The sequence below is a fragment of the Lynx rufus genome, unplaced genomic scaffold (genome assembly GCF_022079265.1).
Source record: "Lynx rufus isolate CCGP_SWC_20201006 ecotype Redwood Valley unplaced genomic scaffold, mLynRuf1.p SCAF_4, whole genome shotgun sequence".
NCBI classification, from domain to species: Eukaryota; Metazoa; Chordata; class Mammalia; order Carnivora; family Felidae; genus Lynx; species Lynx rufus.
This window is the reverse complement of record NW_025814856.1, coordinates 10,763,532-10,777,807: the sequence shown is the minus strand read 5'-3', so window position 1 is coordinate 10,777,807 and position 14,276 is coordinate 10,763,532. Positions and strand designations below refer to the sequence as shown.

Below are 14,276 nucleotides of genomic sequence, written 5' to 3'. Positions count from 1 at the left end.
CAGAAATACAGAAGCAAAAAGGTTATTCTTTTTTTTTTTTTTAATTTTTTTTTTCAATGTTTTTTTATTTATTTTTGGGACAGAGAGAGACAGAGCATGAACAGGGGAGGGGCAGAGAGAGGGGGGGACACAGAATCGGAAACAGGCTCCAGGCTCTGAGCCATCAGCCCAGAGCCCGACGCGGGGCTCGAACCCACGGACCGCGAGATCGTGACCTGGCTGAAGTCGGACGCTTAACCGACTGCGCCACCCAGGCGCCCCACAAAAAGGTTATTCTATGTGACATGTGCTATGGAGGAAAATCCAGCAAGGTAAGGAGATGAGGAAGGCCTTTCTGAGGTGCTATTTGAGCAGAGACGGGAAGGGAGAGAAGGGTTTCACTGGAGGTGGAGTGTTCCAGGCAGAGGGCACAATTCGTGCAAAGATCCTGAGGCTCACTGTGCCTGAAGAAACAGCCAAGAGCCCAGTGAGGCTGGAGCAGAGACAGCAAGGGCGGAGAGTGGGAGCAGACGAGGGCTGGGAGGTGGCAGGACAGATCGTGCTGGACCTGATGGGCCACTGGGAGGACTTCCGGTTTTCCTCCGGGGGGGGGGGGGGGGGGGGGGGGGGGGGAAGGTGGCGCCGCGCAGGGCTCTGAGCCCAGCAGGATGCTGACTTAGGCGGCCCTCCCTACTTGAGATTTCCCTCTGGCTGCAATATAACGCTCCGACCAAAGGGGGCGCGAGAGCGGCAGGAGGAGCCCGGCGGGGGGAGGGGGGGGAGGGGAAGTAGCCTGTGGCTCTGGCCGGGCATAGCCGCCCTGGAGGGACTGAGTGGCAAAGGTTGTGTAAACGTGGGTGATTATTTCTCCTCCCTCCCTCAATGCCCGAAAGCTGTTTCCTCTGCTGGAATGCCCTTTCCTGCCAGACCAGATCCTATTTATCCCTCAAAACCCAGTCGCTAAATAGCCCCCTCTTCCAGGAGCCTTTCTATGCCCCCTTCCCAAGCTTCCCAAGGGAGTCCAGCGTTGGACTTTGGGGGCTCGTTAAATCCCTTAAAATCATATGCAAAAGCATGAGTTCATCTTTTCAGGAGACACCTGGAGCCATAGCTTTTACCAGATTTTGAGGGGGAAAGGGAGGTTAAGAACTTTGTTTTTACAAATTGGAATCCCAGAGAGAGGCAGTAACTTGCCCAAAGTCACACAGGCTAATGGGAACAGAGTCAGGATTTAAATTTTTTTTTAATATTTATTTATTTTTGAGAGAGAGGGAGAGAACGTGAGCCGATGAGGGGCAGAGAGAGGGAGACACAGAATCTGAAGTAGGCTCCAGGCTCTGAGCTGTCAGCACAAAGCCCGACTCGGGGCTCGAACCCAAGAACCGTGAGATCACGACCTGAGTAAAGTTGGGCGCTTAACCGACTGAACCACCCAGGTGCCCCATAGAGTCAGGATTTTTTAACTCCTGTGGCCCATTTGGGGAGCTTCCCAGGACTTGGATGCTGAACATAAACAGGTATTCATCCTCGTGATCCAGTGTAGGAGGAAAGAAAATTTCTTTCTAATAAGAAACCCAATGGTCAATAGGTTGGCTGACATTTACTGAACACCTGAATGCTATGTGCCAGGCGCTGATCTCAGCCCTGGGGACGCAGCACTGAGTAAGAGAGGCTTCTGCCCTCCTGGAGTTTCCATGGGGGGGGGGGAGGCAACAATAAATAAACAAATGAATAAGATAATATCAGGTAAGGATCATGGTGAATGGAATGAGCTCACAGGGAGGGACTGGGAATCTAGTTTAAAGAGGGTGGTCAGGGCTAGACTTCTAGGAGGAAGTGGTGTTTGTGTGATCCCTGACTGATAGGAAGACGAATTGGAGCATTGTAAGCGAAGTGAGCCGCAAGTGCAAAGGCCCTGGGGCTGAATGAGGGTAGCATCCTCCAGGAGCCAGAGGCCAGTGGGCTGCAGCAAGGGACTCACTGGGAAAGGAGGTCAGAGGGGTTAGTAGAAGCCAGATCCTGAAAGTCCTAGTGTATGCACCATGGAAATGAGAGAGAAGGGAGAAGCGTGCCCCATAACAGAGGGACCACTTGGAGCCAATTCCTGGAAGCAAGGAAATGCCTGGCCCAGGCCTGCCTGGGGCACCAGAAGTCACCCTCCCCCTCCCCCTGTGCTGGTGTAAACTGTAGAACAGACCGGAGGAGTGAGTGGGTTGGGGCCAAGGTGACTTCCACCAGGGAACCAGTTGTGGCTCATGACCACAGGTTTCCCCAGGCTGATTCAGCAAGATTCTGTGTGGTCGAAGTTCAGCCCCCCCCCCCCCAAAGAGCAAAGCAACAGAGCTGCAAGCTGCCTCCCACCCCAGAGGACCTCCCCAGGAATCTCTCCTCACTAGCTTTGAGAAGCGTTAAGCTTCAGGAAGCTTCTCAAAAATGCTTGCATCGCGGATCCAGTCACCAACTGCTGTGGGACTTTCACCAGGTTACTTCACCGCCCCCCCCCCCGCCCCCGCCAAGCCTCATTAGACCACTTTTTTGTTGGTTTGATCCATCATAAATCAAAAGCATGATATAGGGTCCATCCTGTGCCTACATTACCACACTGATTCTCCACAATAAGGGAAGGACTTGGGTTATGATCATTGAGAGAGAGAGAGGCTCAGAGGAAGGAAGCAACTTGCCCAAGTTGGGAGTTAAATCCAGATCTGTCAGATTCCAGAAACAGGGGACGATGCAGAGCCTGATCCCAGGATCCTCTTCTAGCACCCAGAAGCGAATGTCTGGCACCCAGTGGTCACGAAGCAGACAGGGGTTATCAGGATGGTCATTAGCCTCAGGATGGTGTGGGGCCACCTCTCCCACCTCTCAGTTTCCTTGGCTGCAAAATGGGGACTTAGGATTCTCTGCTTAGAATTCTCTCTTCACTGGCTTTGTGAGGCAACCGAGATGTAAAGTGTTTGGTGGCCCCTCAAAAAGTTGGACGTAGAGTTACCCTATGACTCAGAAAGCCCACTCCTAGGCATAGACCCCAAATAATTGAAAACAGTACTCAGGGGGCACCTGGGTGGCTCAGTCGGTTCAGCGTCCAACTCTTGATCGCGGCTCAGGGCATGATCTCACCCTTGATGAGTTCGAGCCCCGCATCGGGCCCCACACTGACAATGAGGAGACTGCTTGGGATTCTTTCTCTCTCCCTCTTTCTCTGCCCCTCCCCCACCCCCACTCACGTTCTCTCTCTCTGTCTCTGTCTCTCAAAATAAATAAATAAACTTAAAAAAGAAAACAGTATTCAAACTAGTACATGTACATGCCTTTGTAAGCACCTCTTACAAAGCCAAATGTGGAAACACCCCAAATGTCCATGAAATTATGAATGGGTAGACAAAATGCCATATATACACACAACGGGATGTTACTCAGCTGTAGAAAGGAACAAAACCCTGACACGCTACACTGTGGGCAAACTTCAAAAGCCTTATGCTGACTGAAGGAAGCCAGTCACCACGGGCCACACAGTGTATGATCCCATTTATGTGAAGGGAATTCTTAGAGACAAACAGCAGAGTAGTGGTGGCCAGGGGCGGAGGGGAGGGGTGGGGGGCCGGGAGTGATTACTTAATCAGTATAGAGTTTCCGTCTGGGGTGATGGAAGTGTTCTGGAACTAGACAGAGGTGATGGTTGCACAACCCTGTAGAGGGACTGAATACCACTGAACTATCTACTCTCTTTAAAATGATTAATTTTAGGGGCGCCTGGGTGGCGCAGTCGGTTAAGCGTCCGACTTCAGCCAGGTCACGATCTCGCGGTCCGTGAGTTCGAGCCCCGCATCGGGCTCTGGGCTGATGGCTCGGAGCCTGGAGCCTGTTTCCGATTCTGTGTGTCTCTCTCTCTCTGCCCCTCGCCCGTTCATGCTCTGTCTCTCTCTGTCCCAAAAATAAATAAACGTTGAAAAAAAAAATTTAAAATGATTAATTTTATGTTCCATGAATTTCACCTCAACAATCAGTAAATAGCTGATAAGTAAATGGTGGGCAGTGATTTTGCATATGGTTTTATATCACTGATTCCTGTGCTAAGGCCAGGAGGTCGACACACTATTGTTGTCATTTTACAGATGGAGAAATCAAGGCATGGAGAGGGGAGGTGCCCCACTCAGGGAGTGGGGAAGACTGAATTGGACAGGGGTGTCCCTGACCCCAAGGAGGTTCTACTCCTCTGCCTGGGAGCCACAGGTGACAGGCACCCACGCTGCGTTTACCACCCTTGGGCGCAGGTGACTCAGTGAAAAGGCAGGCGGCACAACCAAGGATACTGGCCAGCTTGACCTGGTTCTTTTCCCCTGGCCCAGGAGAAACCAGCAAGGGAGGCGGAGGGCTATGAGGGCTATCCTTCATTCAGACAGGAACCTGTTACTGTCACCTCTCTGTGCGGGAGTCACCAGTCTGTCACCAGTCCTGTGTGAATGCCCTAAGAGGGCTCAGTCCTGGAGCCAGCACTCAAGAAGCTCCCAGTTCTAGAGAGTGCAAAGCTGGACACAGACACTCCCAACCTCTCAGTGTCAGGGCTGAGCCAGAGGAAGGAGCCCGGAGCTAGGAAAGCCAAGAGGAGAAAGCTGGAGGACAAAGGAAGGCCTCATGGTAACAAGATATTGGAGCTAGGTTTTGAAGAATGTAGAGGAGTCCACCAGCTCAAATGAAAGAGATATAAGCCCTGGGGAGGAGAAATTGGTAATATCTGGCAAAGTTATATGTGCATTTCTCCACTTAGAGGAATATATCCCAACGATTCCCTTGCAAAACTAAGAAAAGGTGAATGAGCGGGGCGTTTCATAACAGCACGACTTAAAATATCAGAAGACTGGAAATAGCCCATAAGTCCATCAAGAGGGAATGACTGAATAAACCAAGGCACGGCCACAGGATGGAGTCCTGTGCAGCTGTGAAAAGGAATGAGGAGTGTCCATATATACTGGCATGGAGAAATCTCCAGAAACAACAGTGTTAAGAGGGAAAACAGCTAGGGGTGTGTGTGTGTGTGTGTGTGTGTGTGTGTGTGTGTGTGTACACACTGGTGTTTTACAAATGGAACAATAGACCATGAAAAAATTATAAATGGTTACCTGAGGAGGGGGGAAAGAACATGATGGAAGGTCCACGAATAGAAGCTGGATGTTTTTCTTTATACCTTGTTCTGCAGATTTGACTTTAGAACCATGTAAATATCTTAAATAATATTAGGGGGCGCCTGGGTGGCTCAGTCGGTTGAGCATCCGACTTTGGCTCAGGTCATGATCTCGCGGTTCGTGAGTTCGAGCCCCGCGTCGGGCTCTGGGCTGATGGCTCAGAGCCTGGAGCCTGCTTCCGATTCTGTGTCTCCCCCTCTCTCTGCCCATCCCCTGCTCACACTCTGTGTCTCTCTGTCTCTAAATAATAAATAAATGTTTAAAATTTTTTTTAATTAATTAATTAATTAATTAACATTAGACTTAAGGGGTGCCTGAGCAGCTCAGTGGGTTAAGCGTCTGACTCTTGAGCTCAGGTCATGATCTCACAATTTGTGGGATCAAGCCCCACGTCAGGCTCTGCATTGTCGATAGAGCCTGTTTGGGATTCTCTTTCCCTCTCTCTGCCCCTCCCCTGCTCACATATGCTCTCTCTCTCAACATAAATAAATAAACTTTTTTTTTAAAAAATGGTTAAAATGATAACATTTCTATTATGTAGATTTTACCACAATAAAAAAAGCAATGTGGCATTACCTCATGTGTATGACCCAGTTGCTCTCTCTAATTGAATTTGTTGCAATACAGTGTTTCAGAGACATTTTTTTTTAATTTTTTTTTCAACATTTATTTATTTTTGGGACAGAGAGAGACAGAGCATGAACGGGGGAGGGGCAGAGAGAGAGGGAGACACAGAATCGGAAACAGGCTCCAGGCTCCGAGCCATCAGCCCAGAGCCCGACGCGGGGCTCGAACTCCCGGACCGCGAGATCGTGACCTGGCTGAAGTCGGATGCTTAACCGACTGCGCCACCCAGGCGCCCCTCAGAGACATTTTTTTTTTTTTTTTTTTTTTAATTTTTTTTTTTTTTTCAACGTTTATTTATTTTTGGGACAGAGAGAGACAGAGCATGAACGGGGGAGGGGCAGAGAGAGAGGGAGACACAGAATCGGAAACAGGCTCCAGGCTCTGAGCCATCAGCCCAGAGCCCGACGCGGGGCTCGAACTCCCGGACCGCGAGATCGTGACCTGGCTGAAGTCGGACGCTTAACCGACTGCGCCACCCAGGCGCCCCGAGACATTTTTAAATGGAAGGGTGCAATAGTGAGATAAATTGTTCAATAATCTAACAGATTAATAGTAATAATTACAACAATACGAATCCTGTTATTTGAGATACTTTCTAACTGCATAATCTTATCATGAGGTGTTGTTTTTATTGCTGTGGCTGTTTTAAATTAAAAATTTCCTCCCTCGGGGCACCTGGGTGGCTCAGTTGGTTAAGCATCAACTTCAGTTCAGGCCATGATCTCACCGTTTGTGAGTTCGAGCCCCTCAACGGGCTGGCTGCTGTCAGCACAGAGGCTGCTTCAGATCCTCTGTCCCCCTCTCTCTCTGCCCCTCCCCTGCTCATGTGCACACAGGTACTCTCTCTCTCTCTCTCCCTCTGAAAAATAAATGAAACATTAAGAAAAAAAAAAAACTTTCTGCCCTCAAAAGAAAAATTCCCTAAGAATCAAAAGTTTCAGGTTAGTGGCACAAATGTACACAAACAAACTATTTCAAGTGACACTACAGCACAGTAATTTGATAGCACACCCACAGTGGGATATGCCCACAGGACAAAAAGAACCAGAAAGAGAAGGTCTTAGACTGGTTTTCAAAAATCATATTGTTTCTGGAACTGTTGGTGTGTTATTCTAAGATTGATGTGTGTGATTGTGGAATGAAGCAAACTGAGAATTTGGATTTGCAGTATGGGGGAAAAATACATGTATAAGATTGATCAGTTTAAGTAAGAGCCATGTAATTTGAATTGGAATTGGAGATATCCACATAAATTCATGATGTATCTTATTTAAAAAATGGTAGGGGTGGGGTGCCTGGGTGGCTCAGTCGGTTGGGCGGCCGACTTCGGCTCAGGTCATGATCTCGCGGTCCGTGAGTTCGAGCCCCGCGTCGGGCTCTGTGCTGACGGCTCAGAGCCTGGAGCCTGTTTCAGATTCTGTGTCTCCCTCTCTCTGACCGTCCCCCGTTCATGCTCTGTCTCTCTCTGTCTCAAAAATAAATAAATGTTAAAAAAAATTTTTTTTTAAATAAAAAAATAAAAAATGGTAGGGGGACTCCTGGGTGGCTCCGTTGGTTGAGTGTTCAACTTCAGCTCAGGTCATGATCTCACGGTTCATGAGTTCGAGCCCCACATCAGGCTCCGTGCTGACAGTGCAGAGCCTGCTTGGGATTCTCTCTCTCTCTCTCTCTCTCTCTCTCTCTGTCCCTTCCCCACTCATGCTCTCTCACTCTCAAAATAAATAAAAATGTTTTAAAAAGACAATTTTAAAAAGTGGTAAGGGGGGCGCCTGGGTGGCGCAGTCGGTTAAGCATCCGACTTCAGCCAGGTCACGATCTCGCGGTCCGTGAGTTCGAGCCCCGCGTCAGGCTCTGGGCTGATGGCTCGGAGCCTGGAGCCTGTTTCCGATTCTGTGTCTCCCTCTCTCTCTGCCCCTCCCCCGTTCATGCTCTGTCTCTCTCTGTCCCAAAAATAAATAAACATTGAAAAAAAAAAAAAGTGGTAAGGGATTTCCTATTTTTGTCCAACAAAAAGTCCTAGAAACAACTAGCCCAGCAGCCATGAGCGCCCCCATCACCTCGACTGCAATCTCTAAATACCACTTTCCAATCAGAGGAACAAGGGCTCTTTGGGAAAATGGTTGATTCCCAGGCCTGTGGCAGGAAATCTACAAGATGTTTCTGGACTGTCTTGCTACCTCATAAAGCAAGAAAGAGGCCTGTCAAAAGAACTTGGGAGTCAAAATGAAGAGCCTCCCACTGGCCAAAGAGGGGATAATAACTTGGTTATCAGTAATGATTAAAAAAACCCAATATATTGGCACATTTCAATAGTTTAAATCCACAAATTTGTAAAAATATGAGAGGAGTGGGAAATCTCATTATTTACCTTTGGATGATGATAAGGAGACCAGTAATTACTTTGAAACCCAGAGAAAGCAAGATATCAAGCATTGATCTGGTCTTTCCGTGTGAATTGGGTAACCAGATGGTAGATGAGAGGACATTTCTCTTTCCAGATGTATTCCAGCTAATAAATGAAGAAGGAGTAAGTCATCCCAATGTCACTCTGTTGTAGCTGCTAACGAATTAATGGGTCCAGGCAATGATCACCAAAGGCAGAGGACATCACAGAAGAGAGACAGAGGGTGGCAGTTATGGAAGAAATAAGATAGCTCATGAGTTGACACATGTCAGCTGGATGACGGATACATAAGGGGAATCATGATGTAGTCGTCTCTACTTCTGAAATTTTCTGTTTAGAAAATAATGTTTAAAGCCCTTTGCCCCATGTCATCCTCTCAAAGCAGGGAGGACAGCTAGGAGCTGGAGGTGCTCCTAGGATGTACCAACATCTGGCCCCGGTTACCCCACATTCATTCTCGGCCTCTAGCATACCGCCGAGGGCTGAGCTCACGATGTCGCTATAACATCCCATGTCCTCAGTTACAAAACTCCCTCCTCTCCAGTTCCAGGACCAGGTGTTGAGAGATTAAATCTCACCTCTAGTCTCCTAGAAAGATGCAACTAGAGTGACTTCTGCCGGCCAGGGACTGTGGAATCGCCCTGCCTGGAAGCCGTGAGGTCGCTGGCTCACACCACAACTTGCTGCTTCTCTTTGGCAAATTGGGTCTGACCAATTCTGGGGCTAGCCTGCCTGGCTTCAGTGACTTGGCTGTGGTTCCAGGCTGGCTGAAGGCCCAGCCCTAAGGCCCAGCTGGCTGCTGGGGACGGAGGGGGGAAGGTCAGCAGGGAAGCCTTGGCTTGGACAAGTGCCCCAGATGCAAAAATAAGACATGGCTTGGAGTCCAGACTCATACAGGAAGCAGGACTCCGGCCATAACAGACGATCCTGTGGGCTCAGCCTCTGCTGGGGAAGATGGGGCCGGTGGGTGGGTGGGCAGAAACAACTCTACTCACTGAATGCTTTCCACATGCAAGGATGGCCCTATGCACTTGGGACCACCTCATTTAACTCTCACACCAACGCTGTGAGGTTGGTACTATTCTCCCATTTCAGAGATAGACAAAACGAGGGCTAGAGATTAAGCCACTTTGCTTCAGCTAGTAGGCAGCAGGTGAGCATTTGAACCTGGGTTATTGAAAGTTCACAGGGGCGCCTGGGTGGTGCAGTCACTTAAGCACCGACTTCAGCTCAGGTTGTGATCTCATGGTTTGTGAGTTCGAGCCCCACATCGGGTTCACTGCTGAGAGCAAGTCAGTGCAGAGCCCACTTCAGATCCTCTGTCCCCTTTTCTCTGCCCCTCCCTCACTTGTGCCCTTCCAATAAATAAATATTTTTTAAAAATCTTAAAAAAAAAGTTCACATATATCTGAGGGAAACGAAATCACCATCGAAGAGACATCGGCACCCTCATCATAATCATTGCAGTATTATTCACAATGGCCAAGACGTGGAGACAACCTAAGAATCCCTCAGTGAATGAACAGATGAGGTGACGTCTATATACAATGGAGTATTATTCATTCATAAAAGAAGAAGAAGAAGAAGAAGAAGAAGAAGAAGAAGAAGAAGAAGAAGAAGAGGGAGGAGAAGCAGGAGGAGGAGAAGAAGGAGAAAAGAAGAAGGAGGAGGAGGAGGAGGAGGAGGAGGAGGAGGAGAAGGAGGAGAAGGAGAAGGAGGAGAAGGAGAAGGAGAAGAAGGAGGAGGAGGAAGAGGAGGAGGAGGAGGAGGAGAAGGGGTGACTGGGTGGCTCTGTCAGTTGAGCGTCCGACTTCTGCTCAGGTCATGATCTCACAGTTCATGAGTTTGAGCCCCACACTGGGCTCTCTGCTGTCAGCATGGAGCCCGCTTTGGCTCCTGTGTCTCCTTCTTTCTCTGCCCCTCCCCGCCTCTCAAAAATAAATAAACAAACATTTATATATATATGAAACCCGGAAACAACATGAGTGGAAGTTAAGGGCATTATGCAAGGGAAATAGGCCACAGACAAAGACAAATACTGTGTGGTCTCACTTGTAGGTGGAATCTATGAAACAAATAAAATGAACGCAGAGAAAGAGAAGGAGCCTGGCAGTTGCCAGGAGTTGAGGACGGGGAAAATGGGGAGACACTGGTCAAAGGGTACAAACTTCTAGTCTTAAGATAAATAAGGTCTGAGGACCTAAAGGACAGCAATGGTGACTCTAGTTAGCAGCACTGTATTGTACAACTGAAAGTTGCTAAGAACGAAGATCTTAAAAGTTCTCACCTCCCCCCCAACACACACACAAAAAGATAACTACGTGAGGTGATAGGATGTGTTAACTAACCTTATTGTGGTAAACATTTTGCAACATACCTATATCAAAACATCATGTTGCACACCTAAATCTTACACAATGTTGTATGTCAATTATACCTTAATAAAGCTGGGGGGAGGGGGAAACGAACTAGTCAATATTTTGATTTTGTAGCCCAGATGGCCTCTGCCGCTACGATTCAACTCTGCCCGTAGAGCGTGAAAACGGTCAGAGACAGTATGTAAATGAATGGGGAAGGGTGTTGTCCAGTAATTTCTTTACATAAATGTGTTTATTAACATAAACAAATTGTGGCACATCCATATGACAGAATATTATTCGGCCATAAAAATAAAAAGAGTGATGTGTGATAAAATGCACGGGTTCATGCCACAACACAGATGAACCTCAAAAACATTATCCTGAGTAAAAAACAAGAACAAAACAAAAGAAACAAACAACAACAACAACAAAACAGCCAGACACAAAAAAGTCACATAGTGTCTGATCCCATGTGTGTGAAACATCCAGAACAGGCAACACGCAGAAACAGAAAACAGGTCAGTGGTTCCCAGAGGCTGGAGGATAATGAGTGTGACTGCTCTGGGTGCAGGGTTTTTACTTCAGGGAGCTGGAGATGTTCTGGAACAAGACAGAGATGATGGTTGCACAATATTATGAAGTACTAACTGCCACTGAATTATACATTTTTTTAAGTTTATTTACTTTGAGAGAGAGACAGAGAGAGAGAGAGAGAGAGGGCACGAGCAGGGGAGCGGCAAGAGAGGAAGAATCCCAAGCAGGCTCCGCACTGTCAGAGAGCCCAATGCAGGGCTCGAACTCACGAACCGCAAGATCCTGACCTAAGCCAAGATCAAGAGTCTGAAGAAAACCGACTGAGCCACCCAAGGCGCCCCTGAACAATACACTTTCAAACAGTTCATTTTATACGAGGTGACTTTCTTCTTAAAAAAAAAAAAAAAGCAAATCAAAACAAAACAAAACAACAACAACAAAAACAACACATCACCTACAAAACAGCTAGTCCACAGGCTATAGTTTCCTAACTCCTGCTTTCTCTTAACAAAACCCAGAGCTGATTAAAAACCACAGGCATATAAAAATCTTAGCTTCAAACCCCATACACAGCAGTTATTATTATTATTATTATTATTATTATTATTATTAACCAGGGTCTTCATGACTATTCTGCCACCAAAATGAACATTCTTAACCCTGATGTTGGCCCCAGGCCCAGTCTTGCCCCGAGCTCCTCTCCCTCTAGCCTCTGGCCACGATCCCACCCTTCACTTCATGAGACTACTGGTCTGTCTGCAGCCTGCACGGGCCTTCACCTACCCTGGCAGGCGGTCCTCATGAGGTGTAAGGGAAGCAGGGGTGGGGAGTGGTGATTCGTCCCTCCCAGGCCCAGCCCAGGCCAGGTGCTTTGGTGCATGGGTGCCTGCATGTGTGTGTGTGTGTGTGTGTGTGTGTGTGTGTGTGTGTGCCCATATTTCAAAGCCCCATCCCAAACTGACCCCACATCCTTAGTCAGGCCTTTTGTGCACTCAACAATCCCGCCCTGCCACCCACCTGACCCATGGCCTGTGCTGGGCACTTCTGGGCACCCTAAGAGGACTCAGCCTCTCCTAGTGGGGGGAGGAGGAACCGGATAGAGAAACTCCTGACCCTATATGGATGAGTCTGAGTCAAAGGGAGGAACCCCAGGCTAGGGAGCCAGGATGGGGAAGGAGGGGGAGCCAGGGGTAAATCAGGGAGGCTCCCTGGAGGAAGGGTCCTACCCCAGGACACAAACCCCAGACGCACTCTGAGGGAAATATTGGTCGGCCACGGCATACTCCGCTCCCCAGGTCCCTGCCACCAATTCCAAGCTTCAAAAGGAGATCAAGGCTGTCTGACTGGCTGGCCCACGAACTCCTGGGTGTGAAGTCACTCTGCAGCAAGTCTGCAAACACTTCCCCAGTATGAACTACTCTGACCCTGACCCTGACCCAGCCACAGGAGAGTGGAAACATGTTTTGTGCTTGGAGCCCTCCCCAGGTTCCAGCTACATGACCTTGAGCAAGTCTCTGAGCTCATGTCCTGCTGGGTAAAACGTGCGTAAATAGATGGTCAGATACGACTGGCAAGGGTCCCCCACGACTGCAATCGATGGGAGGCTCAGAGGGACGAACCCAAGGTCAAGGGCATTTCCAGACCAGGTGGACACAAGGTGGGGATCTCCTCGGCCACCCCTCAACATTCTGAAGGCCTCCCCCTGACGGACATATGGGGCACCTGGGTGGCTCAGTCAGTCAAGCGGCCAACTTCAGCTCAGGTCATGATCTCCTGGTTCGTGAGTTTGAGCCCTATATCAGGCTCCACTCTGACAGTGTGGAGCCTGCTTGGGATCCCCTGTCTCTCTCTCTTTTTCTCTCTCTGTCCCTGCCCCACTCATGCTTTCTCTCCATCTCAAAAAGTAAATAAACAAACTTAAAAAAAAAAAGCTGGTATTTTGTTTATCGTAGACTTTTTGCATTCATTTTCGTCTTTTAAAATATTGCGTTAAGGGGCACCTTGCGTGGCTCAGTAGGTTAAACGTCCTACTCTTGATCTCAGCTCAAGTCTCTTTTTTTTCTTTTTCAGCTCAAGTCTTAATCTCAGGGTCACGAGAAGCTCATGTTGGGCTTCGCACTGGGCATGAAAAAATAAAAATAAAAATAAAATATTTCAGGGGTACCCGGGTGGCTCAGTCGGTTAAGCATCCAACTCTTGATTCAGCTCAGGTCATGATCTCACGGTTGGTGAGCAGCAACCCCTGCATCAGGCTCACTGCTATCAGCACAGAAACTGCTTAGGATCCTCTGTCCCCCCGGCTCTCCGCCGGTCTCCCGCTCGCACTCTCCCTCAAAAATAAATAAAACATGACAAAATAATAATATAAATAAATTAAAAAATAAATAAATGGGGCACCTGGTGGCTCAGTCTGTTAAGTGTCCAACTTCGGCTCAGGTCATGATCTCATGATTCATGAGTTTGAGCCCCACATCGGGCTCTGTGCTGATAGCTCAGAACCTACTTCAGATTCTGTGTCTCCCTCCCACTCTGTCCCTCCCTTGCTCTGTCTCTCTCCCTCTCTCAAAAATAAATAAATATTTAAAAACCTTAATTTAAAAAATAATAAAATAAAATATTGCATTAAAATATTAACTTGATCTCAGATTTTCAGCAACACCTTTGAATTTTGCACCCTGAGTGAATGCCTCACTCTCCTCATCAGTCCTCCCACCAGATGGACCCACAGTCCAAATCCTACACGTGGTTCTACCAGGTAGAGCCCCCTTATCCCCAAATCCTTGGAAACTGGGACTCAAAGGCAGAGATTTGCTTGGAATCTCTTGGAGAGGGGCCTCCATTAACTCCCTTCCCTAGCACCCTACTCCCTGAGCCCCCATGTGTGATGCTGGGTGCCCAAAGAGAGGACACTGTATCTGCCAAAGCCCCTCAACCCACCGCCCCTCCTCCTCTCACCCCCTCCTGGGGAATCCCAGGCCTGGCTCAGCCTGGGCATTCCCAGGCCCGCCCAGGGCCTGCCCCATGCTGAGTCCCCAGCCTGGTGGGTCTCCTGGAAACTCCCCAGGTTGGTTTCAGGGTGGGAGGCCCACAGTGAAGCAGCCCCAACCACTTGGAGCCCATCCCACCTGAAACTGGAATAAAGGGGAGGCGGGTTCGTTTCTGCAGGACTCAGCCACAGCACCGCACCAG

The 14,276-nt window shown here is 48.6% G+C and overlaps 1 long non-coding RNA gene across 1 annotated transcript in view; it reads right to left on the bottom strand.

The window, feature by feature from the left end:
- LOC124523007 (uncharacterized) overlaps positions 1-14,276 on the bottom strand; it is a 33,746-nt gene that overhangs the window by 5,333 nt on the left and 14,137 nt on the right. The gene's annotated exons all lie outside the window — the stretch shown is intronic.